This window comes from Perognathus longimembris, chromosome 14 (assembly GCF_023159225.1).
Source record: "Perognathus longimembris pacificus isolate PPM17 chromosome 14, ASM2315922v1, whole genome shotgun sequence".
Classification (NCBI taxonomy): domain Eukaryota; kingdom Metazoa; phylum Chordata; class Mammalia; order Rodentia; family Heteromyidae; genus Perognathus; species Perognathus longimembris.
The window spans coordinates 55745742-55766558 of NC_063174.1; the positions used below are offsets into that span (position 1 = coordinate 55745742).

A 20817-nucleotide genomic window follows, 5' to 3' on the forward strand; every position below is an offset into this window, starting at 1 on the left:
CCAGCTGGTTGCCAGTGGCTATTTGTGGGTTCATAGAAGGACTTCACCTGACCAAATGCCCTGTGACCTTGGCACCAGAACACGCGTGGGAACCTAGGAGCAATGAACACAAATCTGGGCCTTGACAGCTGTGTCCTCCAGGCACAACAAAGGCAATCGTCCACATCTCTCATCGTGGAGTACTACTAGAAATCCTCCAGCCACCTGGAGATGACTCATTGAGACGCTGTGATGGGCTCTGACCTAGAAGTTATTACTAATCCACTCACAGCTGAGGAAATGGCAGCACAGAGATACCTGCACTATCCCCAAGGCCATGGAGTTAGTCGTTATATCAGTAGGTGTTATCACAACCTGAGGGAGGATGGAGGAATGATCTGGAAACACTTGGGGTTTTTCCCCTGAGTACTGAAGGGTAGCAGAGCTGCTTCTGGCATGGTGGCCAAGAAAAAGAGAGGAAGAGAGACAGACGAGCTGTCCCCATTGGTGTCTTCCTTTTTCTGTTGAATTCCATCCAGTACCCCCAGCCTGTGACAGAGTGTCCCCACATTCAGGACAGCCATGCCCCCCATCTCCTCTGTGGAAACACCATCACAGGCACACACAAAATGTGCTTTCTTTTTTCTTCCTCAATGCAACCAAGCGGAATACCAAATTAAAGGTCCCATAATTTAAATATGCAGAATGTAGAGCATTCAACGCGTTCCACCACGTGTGTTCCGCAGTGATCCGAGCTCACTAAGGCTGCAGGACAGGAAGCCCGTAGAACAGCCAGCCCAACCCTTTCCGTGCCTCGTGGGCGTGGCTCTACTGTGTAGAGGGCGTGACTTTAGTGCTTGGTGGGCGTGGCTCCTTCCCTAGTGGGCGTGGCTGTCATCCCCACTCCTGGGGCTCAGCAAGGCCCCTCTTCCCAGTTCTCCAGAGGAGACGAGATGCTGGCCCTGCATCCAGAGACCATTTGCGGGGGGTGGGGGGTGGGGGTGGTGCTCAGGGCTGCCCAGGCTGATGACTTTTGTGCTGCCCAGGCGGCCGCAGTGATTCACCCACTGAGGCAAAGTCTCTCCATGTTCAGGTTATTTAGCCCTACACTCCCCAGGAAACCTCCGGCAATGGCTTCAGGTTTAGGGCCATTCCAAACTCTTCCTATGATCCAAGATTTTCCAGTGTCCTGGGTCTCGGAGATGACTGCAGTCACTCAATGTCACATTGCTCATTGTTCCCACTCAAAGAACTCATTCTCTTGGGTATCTCCTCTTTGACTCTGGCCTACCCAGGCTTTGGAACTCCCTCCCCACCCAAACTCTGGAAAAAAATCTCCCACAATCCATTGTGAGCTCAGACACTCACAGTTACAAGAGCAGGCAAGACCCCAGTGGTCATCTGACCTTGTGTCTTCTGTCCCGTGAACCCCACCTTCCTGCCGCTAGGAGCCTCTGGCCAGCCAGTCCGTTCTCCAGCCCTCAAGAAGTTCCCACCAGGAGTGGGAGTCGTGGCCCAGTTGGTGGAGTGCTAGCCAGTGAGTGAAAGCGTCAGATACCAAGTTTGTGTCCAGGTCTCAAACCTAAAAAACAAGAAAAGAAAAGATATAAGCAACCCACTGGGGTTAGAATTGTGGTTCATTGGGGCAATGTGAGGGGCTGCTCTGGGGAGCCGAGCCAGAGGCCCCTGTGGTTGATGGAGGCCTTGAAGCACAGTGTTCCCGCAGCCCTTCTGGTCCTGGGAGGCAGATGATGTCACAGAAGATCACCAGGCATGCCCCTTGCTCCTCACCTCCACGTCCAATGGAATCCTTGCAAGCAGAGAAGCACAGTGCATGCGATCAACACCCCCAGACCACAAGTCCTCGTCTTTCCCAAGGCCCTGCGGTGGGCTGCCACAGATGAGGCACAGGCTCTGAGTTGGCTGCATCCAGCCTCCCCTGCCCTCGGGTGACCTCAGCAGGGAACTGAAGCCCAGGGGCTGCTGTGTCAGCCATGCTGGGCCCAGGTCAGCCAGGAGTGGGCTGTGCTTGCTGGACAGGGTGAGTGCGTGGACTGGAGGTTCAGCATCCCTGCTCTCATTCTGACTAGTGATCTCCTGGGATTGTCTTCTCCCCTGTAGAGCAGAAAGAACAGTCAATACAACCCATGTCTGCCGGAGGGTGGGACAGCTCTGAAGCCTAGACAAGAGAACAATCATGAAGGCCAGGACTACAATCCCAGTCCTGAGACACCTGTGGGATGAGGGACAGAAAACAAATTTGCACAAGGAGGAGAAACGAGACTCACATCTAGTAAGATATGTGGCTAGGGTTTGTGTTATGACATTGTCTAGCCGTCTTAAAAATTCCTCAGATTTCTCTTCTGATGTCACGAGCCAAGGAAAGTGCAGTTTACATGGCTGAGTCATGAATTGCAAGGAAAGAAACAACCAAACACCACAGCTTGCGAGAATAAACACATATTGTCTCACAGCATCAGGAATTCAAGAGGGGCTGAGCCTGTTCTTGCTCAGGGTGTCTCTTCTGAGTCCTTCTTACATTATTGGCTAGGACCAAAGTTTCCCCATCTAAGCTCAATCATGTGACTATTGGTGGGAAGTCTCTGTGGCCCTAATCAGAGGGCTGATCACACATAACTTCCAAGGAAAGGAAGGTGGAGTGGTGGGGAGGAGAGAGGGAGGGCTCTGGAAAGGTTGAGTGGCTTCTAGGTAATGTGTGTTTTCCTTACTCTGCCATTCGCTATTACACAATTCTTAATCAGATGTGATGAAGAGAGTGGCTGGATATGACCTAAGGAGTCCAGTGCCTAACATCCGCTGTTAGAAGTGGAGGAGCTGGCTCTGGAGGGTTCTAGAAGGTGCTACCTTAGATGGCCTATGCTTTGCTTTTCTGCAATTTCCCTTCCTTTCTCTCAATCCCTGGAAAGCACTGTACCACACAGCACCCTTCATACATGGCGCTTGCAGAATCCTCAGGTGTGGCAGAGAAATGAGAACGAAGGAGCCTGGCTTCAGGACAAGGTGAAGCTACAATACCAATCCACTTTAGCATGCAAGAGTCCATTTAGCAAGCAAAAATTCTATAATCAATTGAACTACGTAATGTAATTAAATATTTATTCAATGGTGGCAATATTCAGAGACCTGAAGAACATAGAACAGTTATTCAAAGAGGGATGGATCTAAACCGAATGCTTGTGATGTGTGTGTTTGTGGGTGGGCTGGTAGTATGTATTCAATTGAGGATCTGGGCACTGTTGCTTAGCTTTCTCACTCCAGTTTGGCACTCTACCAGTGGGGCCACAGCTCTACCCTTGGCTTTCTACTGGTGAATGGAGACAAGAGTCTCACAGACTTTGTGGACTGTGGATCTGGTTTGAAGCCAGATCTGAGTCAGATCTCAGCCTTTTATGTACCTAGGATTACAGATATGAGCCACTGGAACCCAACCTCATCTGACTCTGAAAGGATACTCCACAGTGGTTATCCAAGCTGGAGACTAGCCAGCAGTGCATTTCTCAGAATGAGCTGCCTGCTTCCTTCCCATCATCTTGCCTCTTAGACATCAGGAAGGCCAGACATAAGGACCAGAGGTCACACAGGTAGTGAGTAGCAGCCTCAGGAAACAGACCAAAGCCCTCAGGCTCAAGCTATCAGCTCTCTGCTAATCCAGAGGTTTCCAAACCTGACTTGGTGAAACCTGGGAGGATTCCACCCAGGGTTCTCAGGAGCTGTCATGGAGGAGAGTTTGGTTAGGAGCCCAAGGAAGGCCCGAAATGAAGTAGGAGGAGACCTGAATGTCAAAGTTATTCAACTTGAAGCAGTCGAAGAGGCAGGGGAGGTAGGAAGCCAAGGCAAAGGAGGCCCCAATGACCCAGAGAGCCGGGGGACTGGGGCCCCCTAGCAAGGGTTCTCTGGATATCCTGCCTCCAACATCTCTTGGTGCGCATGTGGGGAGGGACAGAGACCTGAGACCTACAAACCCCTGGGAAAGCACACCCTACTGTATCTAAATGTACACTGAGAGACATAGCAAACACACACACACACACACGCACACACAGTGCTTGGATTTTCACAAGTAAAGATGGTTCTGCTTTTACTTTGTTTAAAAGAATTATTTGTAAGTACATGTACGGAGGGGTTTCAGTTCAACACGTCTGTTTATGAGTTCATCTTGATCAGTGTCACACCGGAAACCATTCTCTGAACACAGAATTTTTTTTCCAAACACAGATAATTTTAAATAGAGACTTGGAAATAAGTCCACCAACATGTGAGTTACATGGCATTCCTCTCTTTCTTCATACATACAAGGTTTGTCCATAAGCCTCTGTGACCATTCATGAACAGAAAACATATTAAGGAGATAAAGGGGATTGTGATGTTGTTTATAAAGAACAGGATTGGGGGAGGGTCATGTAACTGGATATCCCCAGTAGATTTCCCTTTTACAAGAAGTGATCATCTGGCCATTTCCATTCGGAAGACAGCATTGATTGTCTCTGTCAGCATTTCCTAAGTAGTAGGAGGAGGAGCTCTTCACAGGCATAAAAAGCCATTAGAGATCAGACCAGAAAACCCTGCATTCCAGCTGGGTGACCATCTCCCTCTGGACAGCAGCTCTGGGCAGGCATCGCTGAGGTTTGTCCCTGGGAGTGAAGGCCCCATGGCTGCTGGGTGGTGCTGGCTGTGGTCTGGAACCCAGGACTTGTGGAGGGTGGGGGTCTAGGCACCGAGCCCAGGGCTGCAGGGTGGGAGTCGGGACAGTTGTGGGATGTGGTTGGAGAGGGTCCGTCCAGATAGATGTGTGCACACCTGCAGAGGGGGCAGGGCGGGATGATGGCGCCTGTGGGCTCTGTGTGCATCACTGGAAGGAGAGAGGAGCTGCCACGCCCTGGCCTGGCACTGGGGCCTCTGTCAGGAAGGGGGTTGTGGAAATGGACCTCTGGGGCAGACATCGAAAGCCCCATAGTGGTTTGAGGGATCCCATGGGTAGTGTGTCAGTGGGGTGGGGTCCCCAATTCTCAACCAGGTTCCCAGTCAGCCATAAACAGAGAGAGAGAGAGGGAGGGAGGGAGAGAGGGAGAGAGAGAGAGAGAGTGAGAGAGCTAGATCTCAGCAATAGAGCCAGACCTCCAGCATGGAGAACTGAAATGAACAGCAGGGTGCGGTGGGGATACTGTTGTTGAACCTATTCCTAAAGCAGTGGTTGAAACAGATAGGAAACAACACTAGAAACAAACAGGCCACCACTGTCCCCCGGGTTGTAGAAAGGATTTCCAGGATGCCAGGCCCCTCACCCCTGCTCCTCTTCCTCTTTTCCTCTTCCCCCATCCTCTGTCTCTCCTGTCCTCTCCCTCTCTCTCTCTCTCTCTTCCTCTCTCCCTCATCTTCTCTCTTTTTCCTCTTGCCCCATCTCTCCTCTAATTGCTCCTCCCTTCTCCTCTCCCCTCCTCCCTCTCCCCAGTCCTCCTTGGCCCTTCCTCCTCTTTTTCCCTCAACTTTCTCCTCACGCCCTCCTTCCTCTCTCTTCCTGCTCCCTGTCTCCTCATCTCCTTCCTTTCCCCTCCTCCCTTCTCCTCTGAAGGCCAGGACAGAGCTGGCAGAGGCTGACAGGGAGGAACTCTGTTGCTAGTGACAGGCTTTGCACTCAGGTCACTGTGCACAGCTCCAGTCTCATGTGGAAGGAGGCGACTCTAGGGGACGCCTTGGGGAGCCAGCCACCTGCATCACTTGTGTCACCTGAGCACAGGACATGCTGCAGGAAGGGGGGATCCAAGGCCCTGGGGGATTGTCTGATCCTTCCCCCCAAATATGCGTTCTGCTTTCTCCTCACCTGAAGGCCTGTCCAGCCTGAAGGTGGAAAAAATGACCACACCCAAACCTGGAGGGCTTGAAAGAATATTCCACAGCTGCTGAGTCTTTATGCCAACTCAATAATCAACAAACATGGCTGGAGCCATCAGAGCTCCAAGTCCATTCCAAGAAGGCTTGTGTGGTACTCTCAATTTATCTGGGCTACTTTTAGGCACTGGCCTGACCTAGCCTAGGTGCTGCCTACGTAAAGAGCCCAGCAAGTGTGCAGTGCTCTTGGATTGCTCTGGGACCAGGAAAAGGACAAATAAAAACAATGTCTCTCTCTCCCTCACTCTCTTGCTGTCTCTCTCTCTCTCTCTCTCTCTCACACACACACACACACACACACACACACACACACACACACACACACTCTAGCATTGAAAGCAATTTCCTCTTTGGGAGAAAGAACCACAGGACCTGTTGAATAACCAGTTCATCACCTTCCAGAAACTTCAGGGGTGATCACACAGCCAATGGTGAGGGGGGGAGGGTGCAGGGTCAGAATGCAGGCAGAGTGGGAGGCCATAGGAGATGGCGGCTGAGGGCACCAGCTGATCCTCCAAAGCTTAAAGGCTTCTTTCTTTCCAGAATGAAGAGAACGGTGCTAGCCCTGGTTCTGGGGCTCTTGGTGGCTGTTTGCTGCCACCCTGGAGGCACAGTGGACGAGGAGAGCCCAGTCCAGGAGGAGCAGAACAAGGCTATGCAGGCAGACATGCTCCGCACCGTTGCCTCTAGCAACACCCAATTTGCCTTGGACCTCTATAAGTTGTTGGTCCTCACAAAGCCTGAGGAGAATGTCATCTTCTCCCCTGTGAGCATCTCTACCAGCGTGGCCTTGCTTGGCCTGGGGGCCCGAGGAACCACCCTGGCAGAGATCATGAAAGGCCTGAAGTTCAGCCCCACACAGAGCTGGGTGGCCGACATCCACCAGGGCTTCCAGCCCCTCATGCGCACACGAGCTCAGCACGGGCAACGCCATGTTCATCCGAGAGCAGCTGGAGGTGCTGGCCTCGTTCCTGGACGATGCGCGCGCCCTGTACGCGGCCCAGGTTGTCCCCACCGACTTCGAGCAGCCAGCAGCCGCTGAGCAGCTCATCAATGACTTTGTCAGGAATGAGACCCACGGGAAGATCCAAGACCTGATCAGCAACCTGGACCGGGACACGGCCCTGATTCTGGTGAATTACATCTTCTTGAAAGGTGAGCACCTGTGATGGGGTCGGGAGGAAACAGAGTTCTGAGCTCTCAGGGTGACCTGTGTGCCCTGGACAGGAATTGCTGGGGTTGGGGTGACACAGACCCCAGGCTCCGCCCAGTGTCTAGTTGTCTTCATGGGGGTTGTAGAGCCTGGACTCACTTTGGGCAACTCCTTAACCAAGGCTCTGGTCTAAATTTACCCAGAACACAGCAGGTACCAGTGCTCCAAGCTGGGCGAGGTCCACACCCTTTCCTACAGAACCACTATGGGACATGGTGGGAATGCCCACGGCCCCAGCAAGCCTGGATGCGCCTGGCCTGCACCTGCAGGAACAGGCATGTCTCTGCTGGGTAGACGGCTTTGTCTCTGGTGGGGATCCGGCTGGGGTGCAGGGGCCATCTCCAAGGGGAAAGATAAGAAGGCCCCTAAGAAGCGTGGCCACCCTGAAGTTCTACAACCTGGCCCTTCTCTAGCATGGCCCCACCTGGGGAAGAGCCTCTGGGAGGAGCAGACTCCATGTTCTGTGCACCCTGGATTCTGATCACACTGATAGCATCCCAGCAATGCCCACCTCAACCGCCTGGGGGTGCAGTGCAAACTTCAGCCTGAAGGACAGTGCCTGTGACCCAGTCCTGGGGGAAGAGGACTGACGGGGGAGGAGGGAGAAAGCAGAGGGCTGAGCCTGCCATGCTGAGGGCGCACAGGTGGTGGTGACAAGAGCCCATTCTGAGACCCCAGGAGCAACACCCATGTGATTTCCCCCGGATCATGAAGCCATGTGGAGAGCCCAGAGGCTGAGATGGAAACCCAACCGCACTGTGCCATGGCTGGCTTTGGGTCTGAGGCTGAACCGGGGATGGCCCAGAGTAGAAAGATGGGAGGGTCTTAGGTTACAGACAGGAAACCCAGCCAGTCATGGAGACCACAGTGCAGAGGGAGCAGGGCTGGAGTTAGGAGAGGACAGGCCTGGCTGGGCCCACAGCCGCCTGGAATAGAATGGCCCTGAGACCACAGGGAACTCCCGGGGTTTCGTTACTGTCCCTGCACCAAGTTACAGGTAGAGCTCAGTCTCTCTTTCTGCTCTCACCAAAAGCCACAAGCCACAGGCAGGGGAATAGAGAATTAAGGGGTGTGCGGGAACTGGGAGGTGTTGTTGTAGGTTCACATCCTGTAGTGTCTGGGACTCATAATTACTTACTTCATTTTTAAGAACTAAGGGTTCCCTGCTTGTCCCAGCCTCCAGCACCTTCTGTTGTCCTGCCTCCTCCCCTGCCCCCCCCACTTTCTAACCCCCATCCCTTTCTCCTAATCCCAGAGATTTGTACTGACTTCCATTTAGCACCAGTACCATGTCATATTTTCACAACCCTCTTTCTTTTTTTTTCACTAATAGATCTACATTTTTCATAACAATGTACTTCAAGAAAGGCAAGGGCTGGGGATATGGCTTAGTGGCAAGAGTGCTTGCCTTGTATACATGAAGCCCTGGGTTGGATTCCTCAGCACCACATATATACAAGATGGCCAGAAGTGGCGCTGTGGCTACAGTGGCAGAGTGCTAGCCTTGAGCAAAAAGAAGCCAGGGACAGTGCTCAGGCCCTGAGTCCAAGCCCCAGGACTGGCCAAAAACAAAAACAAAACAAACAAACAAACAAAAAAACCCAGAAATATTTCTAAAAAAAAAAAAAAGAAAGGCAATAAGGAGTAATCATAAAAACCCATTTTACTTTATAATGGTTATAGGGTACAAATAACTCCAGAGTCTTAACCCCTATTTAAAATATGAACAGAGGATTAATTCATTAATGCCAACTACAAATCCAATATTTTAAACCCATATGAGGCTATTTGCTTTTCTAGTCAGGAAGAGTTAGGCTGATTTAAGATTGACACACAGCACAATTTTATTTGACAATCACAGTAACCATTGGGTGCTCGGAATAGGGATGGCCAAATATCCATGGCTTAGTGAGAGAAATTCAGAGCTAACAGAAGTAACCTTTCTATCTTCTGCTCTGTGTTCAGGTACAAATGTAGACTTTATTCCGCATTCACTGAATGTTAGCTGCTGAAATCCACAGAACACAAAGAATACTGCCTGTCGTATAATTCCAATGTTCACACAGGGAAAAAATTATCCTGGCTATCAAGGCTGTTATTGGTAATAATAAATACTTTCAATTCTCTATAAGCCCTTTAACATACTTTGTGAAGTTTTGTCTTTTTAATGCTACCTTTACATGAGTACAATAAAACCCAAAATCTCTAATTATGGATCATAGCATGAAGATGCTTACTAAATGTGAATACTACTTATTGTTCTAAGTGTTTAGATTATCTGTAAAAACCTATATTCCTTTTAATACCACATGGACCAGAATAGCTTACTTTATTAAACTCTCATGACAGAATTAGATAAAATATTTTTCTCACATTAACTTCTTAGATAACTTATGGCCTTAGAACTTCTTATTTATTACCATGTTGTTAAAATTTTCATAAACTAGTCTTCTAATTCGAAACCCTCAAACCAACATTATTCTTAACTCTGCTCCTTGATGACAGCTGGCAAACTTTGTGGTGATTTTGTGCAAAGGCTTTGTGGATTAAATTTAGTCTCTGTTACAACTTCTGCCACTGTAGTGGGAAAGCATCCATAGACAGGTATTGACAAACAAAGGAGCAGTCTGTCAGATTTGGATTGTGGCGCAGAGCTGGCTGGCCTTGCCTTAGAAGAACAGACCTGCATAGATGAGTCAAGAAAGTGGTCTCTAGTTTTGCTGACTGACTCAATTTAGCAGTTAGTCACTTAACATTTTGGCGTTGAACACTTTAAAAATTTAGCCAACTCTGTATTTAGTCAAGACACTACTATCAAAAGTTCATGTTACCATGCTTTTCACTGGGGATAACTTATCCTTATTTAAGAACCTGATTGTTATTAAGGGATATGATTTAAATTAATAAATGATTCCAAACAGTTTAATATCCAACTTGAATTTTTAAAAAAAACTTAATGGAAAACATAACAGAATCAAAATCATTAAAACAAGTACACTCACTACCCATTCCAGTAAATCATTTCAGTCATACCGACTATAGGATATGAAAAATACATTCAGAAGTGTAATTACTTTTAAATGCACTACCTCCACATTGGTCAATACTGTACATTTATGTATATATTCTATATTGGAAGCAGAAAATCTTTCTAAAAACATTATCTCCTTAAAATCTTGGGGTGCATATTAGAGCCACAGGCAATACCTGCCATATAAAATTGCAGTACAGGCCTTTCGAATTTGGCATTTCACTGATACATTACCATGACCACGATATATAACTGTAGAGTGCCTAGACATTCCAGTAAGAACCACTATTTTCTTTAGTGTAGAATGATGAGTACATCTTCCACAAGGGGCAGTGAGGTCTAATTCTAGAGGGTATGTCTTGACATAATTTCCAAATTGTACAATAACACAAACAACTTTGTTAAGACCATGTTATACTTGCTGATTAATGGACAAAAGGCAATGTAATTTATTTTCAAGTATTTTCTTGAACGTCTGTGCTCATAAAAAACACGAAAAGTTGGAAAGACTGTTAAATCACTGAAACTTAAAATATATCTTACACCATCTTGTTTGTACAAAAATACAAGTGAAATAGAAACATAAAGCAATCATGATAATTGTATGCAAATCTGTTTTATGTGATCTTTAGTTACACATAAAAGTTTCTCAGTTCTGTTATTTGTGAAAAGATCAATACCAGATTGGATTACTACCTATTGGCAAAGGGCCCTAAAAAGCTCACTTTAGCATTAATCTTTTACATGGTTATGTGTATTTCTGATTCTGAGATCACTTAGACACTGGCAAAAAAAGGGCAGTATGTTCATGAACCAACAAATAGTTAGGCTGTAATGTATCATAAAACACAACGAACTCCCACATAGCTATACAATAAACATTACACATTATATACACACAGGTGTATACAGGCATGTTTACACATACGCACACACATGCACACCCAGGCCTAAGGCAAAGCCTAATGAGGTGCTGCTTCCAGTTCCATATTCAGCTGTGCATATTTTCTGACTTCATCAAAGGAGTAGCTTTTTGTCACCTTCCGGTTCTTGAAAACTGTATGGAGAAGATCGTGACCAATTCTTCTAGGTCTCCTTTTCCTACCTCTAGTGTAACAAAATTGCCAGCTGGTGTCCTATGTAAAGATAATGGGCCCTTTTTGGAACTTTTGTTGGGATCAGCAACTGGGTCCCTGAAGACATAAATCCCAAGGCCAGTGGTTACAACATAGCTACACTTAAGGAACAATTCAAAAGATCTCTTGTCAACTTCTGTAGCAAAGCTCCACCAGAACCAAAGGAAACATTTTGAACACTCTGCTTTTTTTGTTTCATGCCTTCTACAATCTCCTGTAAGGTATAACTATCGACTCCATCCCCTTGAATGACTCTGAGATAGGGTGGCAACAACTTGTAGCCCTTGGAGTTCTCAAGAACAGGAAACTTCTTACCTAAAATACCCAAAACCTTTAATACAGTGTCCAGGGGATTTCCAGAATCAGGTCTGATTATCAGTGGTGCCTCTGTACTTCTTGATACTATTAAATGTCTTAGATCTTCACCCCATATTTTCTCACATGCATTATAAATGTCATAGCTATCACTGACCATAGTACAGGCACCGATGAAAACTTTGTTACTATATGTTCAAAAGCATCTTTTTCATGATATTTTCCCCCAAGCTGTTATGGTACTGTGTTCTTCTGCTGGTACACAATAGCCTGGAACAGGATCTTTTGTTCCATAATATTTTTTAATTAGCGCAATCCCTGCTACTGTATCTGTTCCTTTGAAGTTAACCAAATGAGCAGATGCCCCAATGCCAGCAGTCTCTTGGGAAGAGACTCCTCTGTAGCTAAAATTGTGTAACTTATATTCCAGACCACCTAAGTTTCCAGAATTTCTAATAAGTATTTGGCCAATATTTACTTCTGCTCCCTCGAATTTGTGGCCACTGTGATTGGATACCAGGATTGAACAAGAATAGTCTCAATCCAGGTTGTAAACCAGTAGCACTCTGCATCTGTGTTTTCCACTGTGAAGAGAACATTTCCTCTGGGAATGACAGCATCCTCGGGCACAGCCTTCACTTCCATTGGAAGATGACCATCGTATTGCTCAAGAATGTAGTTCCATCCCTTTTCATTAAAGACATCATCCTGGAAATGTTCTTTGTACACCTCTTTGGCTTCCTGGATTTTTTCTTTGGTCACTGCTTTACCTAAAAGAATATACATGTCCTGTTTACATTTCTAAAGGCATTCTGAGAGTTGCTAACTTGTCACTCATTTTTGGAGTTTTCTGTCTTCTTTTCATGGCTTTCAAAGTAGGAATAAACTTATCTTGTGTTGGGTGGGTATTGTTTATAGTGAGAAACCTTGTAAGAGTCGGTGGCCAGGAGGATGTTGAACTCGGCTTCTGCCGCCAGGTTCATCTCGGGCCGGAGCGAAGGGGCCTCGTGCCGTGAGCTCCTCAACTCGGCTACAAGGAAGGGGGAAAATATGGGCTTCACTGCACTCTGATCCATGGCTTAAGTCACCACTCGGTCGGAGGAGGCGGGAAACCCGGGAGAACACAACCCTCTTTCCATGCCAGATGTGTGGATCTCTCCGTAACCCCAAGAACCTTTCCATTAGCCCAAGGATTTCTCCTCACCCAGCCAGGGCTCCCCGCTAGGAGGGACTGTGGGTGGCTGTAGACAGCCTGGGGCCAGCATTGCTCCAAAGCCGAACAAGATAGCTCTCTCATGGTCTCTGATCAATTGTTTGCCTGCAGCCAAGTGGAAGACACCCTTTGACCCCAGGGATACCATGGAGTCCAGGTTCTACCTGAGCAAGAGCTGATCCGTGCAGGTGCCCATGATGAAGGTTGAGGACCTGACTGTACCCTACTTGCGGGACAAGGTGCTGTCCTGCACCGTGGTGGAGCTGAAGTACTTAGGCAACGCCAGCGCCCTCCTCATCCTTCCCGACCAGGGCAAAATGCAGAAGGTGGAAGCTGAGCTGCTCCCAGAGACCCTGGCCAGGTGGAGGAACAACCTGAAGCCCAGGTGCGTTTGCCCCACCAGCCGGCTCCCCTAATTCCCAGCTCGCTGAGACTGCGTGACTCATCTCAGGGCCCGGCCATGTCTGATGCTCAGGGCTGGGAAAGTCACACAGGCACTGGAGGAATCTGGGGTGATTTGGGCTCTGCTGCCTCGCCTGATTGTTTATTCTTCCTTAGTTTATGACATCAGATAAAACAAGAAGATGAAGTTCTCATGGCTTCTAGTTTCAGGAGCAATTTTTGAGGTATTCCCCAGTCTCCATGTTTGGGTAAAGACAGAAGGAGATGGAGCCCTTTGGTCATTTGAAGGCAAAGTGAGTCAGGCTCCAAGAATCAGCTCTGCACACATGCAACATTATGTTCATCTCTGAGTCATTCATTTCAGTGCTGCATTAGCTGAGTGATTACTTTAAACACATACTAGGCCAGGCAATTGGGGCTCATGCTTCTTGTAATCCTGACTACTTAGGAGGTTGAGATATGAGGAACTTGTTTCAATAGAGCACAGAAAGAAAAGCGGTGAGTTTCTTATTTCCAAATGACTAACAAAAGTTGGAAATGGAGCCATGGCACATGGGGTAGAGCAATAACCTTGAGCTAAATACCTCAGGGACGGCACCCAGGCCCTGAGTTGAAGCCCAGGACTGGTACAAAAAGTTAAATACTTACTACGTGCTATGCATAGATTTAGGTCCTACCATATATTAGAGGCAAAACCACACAATTTTCTAGTTCCTACCCTAGGTAGCTAATGTTGTAATTGAGAGGAGAGAAAGAGGGAGAGAGGAACATAAGTCAGTAAAGCATATGGTAAATAAGAAGGTGAGAGTTGGGAAGGTCCAAGTGTCCCGCAGGCTGGAGCTGGACCTGGAGGGAGTCTGTAATTGTGTCATTGCACAGATACTAGGTCAAAGGTGAGGGGAGGTGACAGAGTCCCATGTGAGTTGGGAAAGGGGTCCCAAACCAGGGAACGGCCAGCACAAAGCCTCTAAAGCCAGCAAGCCCAGCATGTTTGCTTTCAACGTTCTGCCAGATAGCTGCAGTCCAGGAAGAATGGGACAGCAGGAGAGGTCAGGGCCATGCAGAGCCATGGAGACCCCTGGAAATCCCTGACCTTCCTCCTCTGGGGTTTTCCAGGAGAGATGAACTTGGATGCTGTTGTAAGGGGATCTCCTGGTTACTTGGTGGAGACAAGACTGAGGGGGCAATCATGGGGCAGGAGAGATCAGTCAGGGGTAGCCAGGAGCTCAGGCAGAGCCCATATGGGCAGCCTTTCAGGAGAGACACCTATTGTATAAGTAGGAATCAAGTCCTGGATAAATCGAAGACCAGCCAGGCCACGGAAAGAAACGTCTAAGCTGCAGCAATGCCTTGAAAAGACTTAGGTGTAGTAGCTATTCTACCCTGGCACAATTCCTGGGGCATACGGGCACTTACAGTTGTTACCAGACAATCCATGAGTAACAAGAAGGATTCCAGAAAGGGAAGGAATGAGGTCTTCTCTACAGAAGGAAGAAGTGAAAGTGGAGGATCTCATATACCTTGGGCTGCGAGCCAGGGATTGCTATGATGTGGTGTTTCGCAGTTGTCTTCTTCTCCAGGTTCATAGATGAGCTCTACCTGCCCAAGTTTTCCATCTCGGGCAGCTATGAACTGCAGAGCATTCTTCCCCAGATGGGCATCAGGAAAGCCTTCTACATACAGAGTGACCTGTCAGGAATAACAACATGTCACCAACTGCAGGTCACCCAGGTGAGTGGTCAGCTTCCAGCTGTCCATGCACCACGCCTGGGCTTGAATGGGCCAGTGAGCACTTGGGGAGGGGACTGGTGAATGTGGACAGACACTAACACTTGCCCATATCCAGTCTCCGCCCCCTCCCGACCATGCCCCTGCCCTGCTCCTCCTCCTGCCATAATGCAATGATAGCAGTCCCCTCCCCCAACCCACTGCCTTGTAACTGGAGGCCCCTCCAGAAGCCCAGCATGGGAAAGAGCCTGGCCTTGGCCTTGAACAGCTGCAGGCACCAGGCACACTCCACTGTGAGGACACAGGCCTCCCCCTCTTCTCTCTTTAGGGCAAGAATTCCCGGCTAGTACCCAGGAGCCAATGAGGTAGTAGAGCTCAAAGGGAGAAGTGACCAGAATGATAGAGTAAATATTGTATGCCGAGAGCCTGAAAGAAGGCATGGTGGGATCCTCTAACTGCATTTCTAGAAGCATGTCAGTGAAAACAAAGGAGCAATACTGCAACATGCCACTACAACCCCAACATCCTGGGCCCCTGGCCCAAGCTTAGACCTATGGAAAGGAGAAGGGAGTGCCTAGTTGCTCCCAGCATGCAAAGCCTTGAACCACGCCACACAGCGGAGTGATCCATAGTGGCTGCAGCAGGCGCTCTGCCCCTGGCCAACACAGGCTTGTCGGCTTCAAGATGGAAGCTGCTGACAGAAAAATACCTAGATCTAACCCTGCCCCTCCTCACAGAAGTATAATTTAGCAGCAGGGAAGTTTCTGGGCTCAGACAGAGAAGACCGTGGCCAGGGCGCCTCACCTTCACCCCTGTGGCTCTGAGGGAATCTCTTCGGTCTGTGCATCTCAGACAGCACAAGCAGCCAGCTGGTGGAGGGAGGAAGAGCAAGGAGACAGGCCACTGGGTGACGCTTGGTGCAGGGGTGTCCCCTGGTGGTCCTCGGGCAGGCTGCCTCCTCCTGAATCCCTGGCTGTCATCAGTAACACTCTGGTGTCCCCACAGGTGGTGCACCGCGCTCTGCTTGATGTGGCAGAAGAAGGCACTGAAGCCGCAGCAGCCACCGGAATTAAACTCTCAAATTCGTCTGCAATACTGAACCCAATAATTATACGATTCGACAGGCCCTTTCTGATGAAGATCTACGACACAAACAGTGACACCATTCTCTTTCTAGCCAAAGTGGCCAACCCCAGTCAGTCACAGAGCTCCTAACTGAGCTGTGGGCTTTCACTGAGGAGCAGGGCTACACATCCAACATGGAGGCCTGTGTGTGCAGCCCATGCTCCGTGAGCCCAGTGGCCAGGGCCACACTGGGGAGGTGGCAGTGACTCTGTGACAACCACACAGCTCCTCCTGGGGCTCTGGCCACAGTAAACCCTCACCCTGGGCCTGGACTCTGTTCCTGTGCCCCTCCCTCCTGACCCCCCTGTTTCTCTGTATCTGTCTGCCTCTCCTGCAAAGCCACTCCCACCAAGGGAGCAGCTCAGTCCCAACCCACGCTCGCATCATTTCTGCCTTCAACTTCAACAGCCTGGTCGGGTCCACATGAGCACAAAGTCAAATCCACCTGGATCTCAGGCCCAGCACTGAGATGGGACTCTGTTGCTCTAAGCACCTTCCTAACTCTGGCACCACCTGGTGTCTTGATGTGAGTTCAGTCTTTCCCCTTCAGTTACCCAGGTTGTATCACCGATGGCCTCTTGCTGGGGCTCTAGGCCCCCTGGTGTTTTCACTCCTGCAGCTGCTGGGGACCAGCTTTTATGACCCCCCTTTTATCCACCACTCCTCCCTGCTCCTCCAACTTATTGCCAGTAGCTATTTGTGGGTTCATAGAAGGACTCAGTTGTCTAATGCACTCTGACCTTGGCACCAGAATACACGTGGAAGCCTAGGAACAATGAGCACACAGCTCAGGTTTGCCTTCCAGCAACAACAAAGGCAATGGTCATCATCTCTAACCATGGAGCACTACTGGCACCAGTCCTAGCCATTGAATGAACCCGTCAGACCATGTTTGTGTCCAGTCTCAGTCCAAAAAAAAACAAGAAAAGAAAAGCCAACCCACTAGCGTTGGAGTTGTGGTTCAGTGGGAAGAATGTGAGGTTCTGCTCTGGGGAACTACTCAATAGGCCTCTTCGGTTGACTGAGGCCTTGAAACACAAAGTCCCTCCAGCCCTTCTGGTCCTGGGAGGTGGATGATGTCACAGAAGATCATCAGGCATGCCCCTTGCCCCTCACCTCCAAGTCCAAAGGAATCTTTGCAAGCAGAGCAGCCCAAGGCATGTGAGCATGACCAAAAGGCCCCAGGTCCTTTTCTTCCCCAAGGCCCTGTGGTGGGCTGCCACAGAAGAGGCACAGGCTCTGAGTTGGCTGAATCCAGACACCCCTTCCCCAGGTGACCTCAGCAGTGAACTGAAGCCCAGGGGCTGCTGTGTCAGCCATGCTGGGCCCAGGTCAGCCAGGAGTGGGTAGTGCTCACTGAACAGGGTGAGTGCTTGGACTGGAGGTTCAGCATCCCTGCTCTTATTCTGACTAGGAAGTTCCTGGATTTGTCTTCTTCCCTGTAGAGCACCTAACATCCCCTGTTATAAGTGGAGGACCTTGCTCTGGAGGGGTCTAGATGCTGCCTTAGATGGCTTATGCTTTGCTTTTTTGCAATTTCTCTTCCTTTCTCTCAGTCCCTGGAAAGCAATGTGCCACACAGCACCTTGTATACATGGTGCCTGCAAAATCCACTGGGGTGGCAGACAAATGAGACAGAAGGAACCTGGCTTCAGGACTAGATGAATCTTCAATTCCAATCCACTTTAGCATGCAAGAGTCCATTTAGCATGCAAGAATTCCATCCTCAATTCAATTAAATAATGTAATTGAATATGTATTCAATGGTGGCAATATCCCGAGAACTGAAGAACATAAAACAGTTATTCAAAGAGGGATGGATCTAAACCGAATGCTTGTGATGTGTGTGTTTGTGAGTGGGCTGGTAGTGTGTATTCAATTCAGGATCGGGGCACTGTTGCTTAGCTTTGTCACTCCAGTTTGGCACTCTACCAGTGGGGCCACAGCTCCACCTTTGGCTTTTTGCTGATGAATGGAGACAAGAGTATCACAAGGGAGAGAAGATGGCTCCATCATAATAGGGAGGCACCCCAACTCGCTCCATCCATATAGTGAGCTGGGAAATCCAACATCCAACTCTCCATCCAGAGACCAGCAAACCCAACAACCAGAACAAACAGAGAAACACAGGAAACAAAAAAAACAACAAAGAAAGAAAAGCCTATAACCTGCACGGGGCCAGAAAACTCCAGGGTACCCTCCCGACTCCGGCCCAAACGGGGCCAGGCTGGAAAAGTGGCACCAGTGCCGGTAAACAGGACCCTAGGCCATCAGCGACCACAGAAGCAACAGCAGAAAAGTTCTGCCATGAGTGCAGGGACCAGACTGCAGGAGCTCCATGGGCTCCAGATGGCGTGCAGACCAGACCGAGACAGATGTCGGTGAGGGACCGGAGGCGCAGGACCGAACGGCCAGCCGGGAGCAGACAACAACAGCAGGCAGGGTAACCAGGGAGCGCGGACAGGGAGAGCCAGGACATCCACCGCCAAAAAATCGATTGCCACACCCACTTCCTCCCTGCCCCAAGGGAAAAAAAGAGCCCCAAATGTGGTGGCTCTAGGCCCCTACAGCTCCTGAGAGGACACAGGAGCTAGCAGTGGCAGAGCAGCACCCAACAAAGTGGCTGGGAGACACCTTAGGCAGCGTCCCCCAAAACCTCAACTGGGGAGCCTAAATCTGTCCAAATGAGCCAGCCTTCCCAGCAGGGACCTGGGGACTTATAGGCCTTTTAATGCCACGTGAGGCACCCTTGTATGCACGTCACAGCTTTGCTGGTGTGCAATAACTTCCCAGCAGGGTAGACTGAGCCTGAGCACACACACACCCCTCACAGCAGAGATGCAGAGAATCTGTGGGCACCAATCCACATCCAGACACTGGAACCTGCTGGGGACCACACATACCACCCCCACAGTAGATACGTGAGAGACTACAAGCACCTTCCAACAATCTTGGGCAGCATGCCCCCCAAAAGAAGCACAAGAGCGCACACACAGGTGCCCCCTGGAGGGCCTGTGTGGGTCATCATGCTAGCCCTTCAGCAAGTGGATCTCCCGCCCACCCCCCCCCCCCACCTCACAGGAGTGCGCAAGTGGGCAAGCTGCTCCTCAACAGCAAAGATCGCTCTGATAGGCACACTCCACACAGGTGGGCAGGCCACACCTCAACAGCAACACCTGCTCTGACAGAAACACTGCTCACAGATGGGCGAGCCACCCCTCAGTGGAAATTCTCAATCTGAGTGGTGAGCTCTCTTGATCCAGAGCAACTAGAGGATCTGACAGATCTGTACAGAGTTTTTCACCCTACAGAGACCCAATACACATTCTTCTCAGCAGCCCATGGAACATACTCCAAAATAGATCATGTCATAGTCTACACAAAGAACCTCAGCAAATACAAGAGTATTGAAATTATCCCATGTATTTTACCTGATCACAGTGGAATCAAGGTAATCCTCAATATCAAAGAATACCACAGAGGCTACACAAATTCTTGGAGGTTAAACCCCTCTCTGTTATCTAACACTTGGGTCACAGAGAAAATTAAGGACGAAATTAACGAATTAATAAGCCACAATAACAATGAAAATACATCACAAAGAAACCTATGGGATGCAGCTAAGGCAGTGCTGAGGGGCATGATCATTGCCCTCAGCGCACACATTAAAAGAATGGAATCAGATCAGGGGACTAACCTCATGATGCAGCTAAAACGTCTGGAGAAACCAGAAAAAACTGAATCTAAAACGACTAGGAGGAGAGAGATCACAAAGATTAAAGAAGAGACAAATCTGATTGAAAATAGAAAGAACATTCAACAAAGAAAACTAAAAGCTGGTCCTTTGAGAGAATAAAAGAAATTGACAGACCCCTTGCAAGACTTACAAAAAAAAGAAAAGGAGAGACTCATATCTGTAAGATCAGGGACTCCACCGGAAAAATTACACCAAATACACAGGATATTCAAACAATCATAAGGACCTATTTCCAGAACCTCTACTCACTAAAGAATGATACTTTTCCAGAAATGGATCAATTCTTAGAGAAGTATAAACTGTCCAAATGGAATTAAGACGAAATAAATCAACTAAATAAGTCAATAACTTACAGCGAGACACAGGAAGTAATCAAGAGCTTCCCAACAAAGAAAAGCCCAGGCCCGGATGGATTCACCAAAGAATTCTATAAAACCTTTAGTGAGGAGCTAATACCAATACTCCTCAAGCTCTTTCACGAAATACAAACAGAGGGAGAAATCCCAAACTCATTCTATGAAGCTAATATTATACACATCCGCAAACCAGGCAAAGACCCAACAACAAAAAAGAGAACTATAGACCAATATCACTAATGAACACAGAAGCAAAGCTCCTCAACAAAATACTAGCTAACATGATCCAGAAATTAATCAAGAAAATTATACATCATGATCAAGTAGGCTTCATCCCACAGACACAAGGATGGTTCAACATCTTTAAATCAATAAATGTAATTCACCACATCAATACAGTTAAGACCAAGAACCATATCATCATCTCAGCCAATGCCCAAAAAGCCTTTGACAAAATACAACACCCATACATGTTAGAAGCTCTGGAGAGAACAGGAAGGGAGGGAAAATTCTCTGAAACAATAAAAGCTACATACAACAGAACAACTTCTAATATCATATTAAATGGGGAGACACTAAAACCATTACCCCTAAACTCAGGAACAAGACAAGGATGCCCACTCTCCCCACTTCTATTCAACATAGTGCTGGAATC

General features: G+C 48.6%; 2 pseudogenes; one reads left to right on the forward strand and one right to left on the reverse strand.

Moving 5' to 3' along the window:
• The first annotated feature begins 6430 nt into the window (after positions 1-6430).
• Positions 6431-16298, forward strand: LOC125363544 (annotated as a pseudogene).
• Positions 10986-12565, reverse strand: LOC125363537 (annotated as a pseudogene).
• Positions 16299-20817: the final 4519 nt, after the last annotated feature.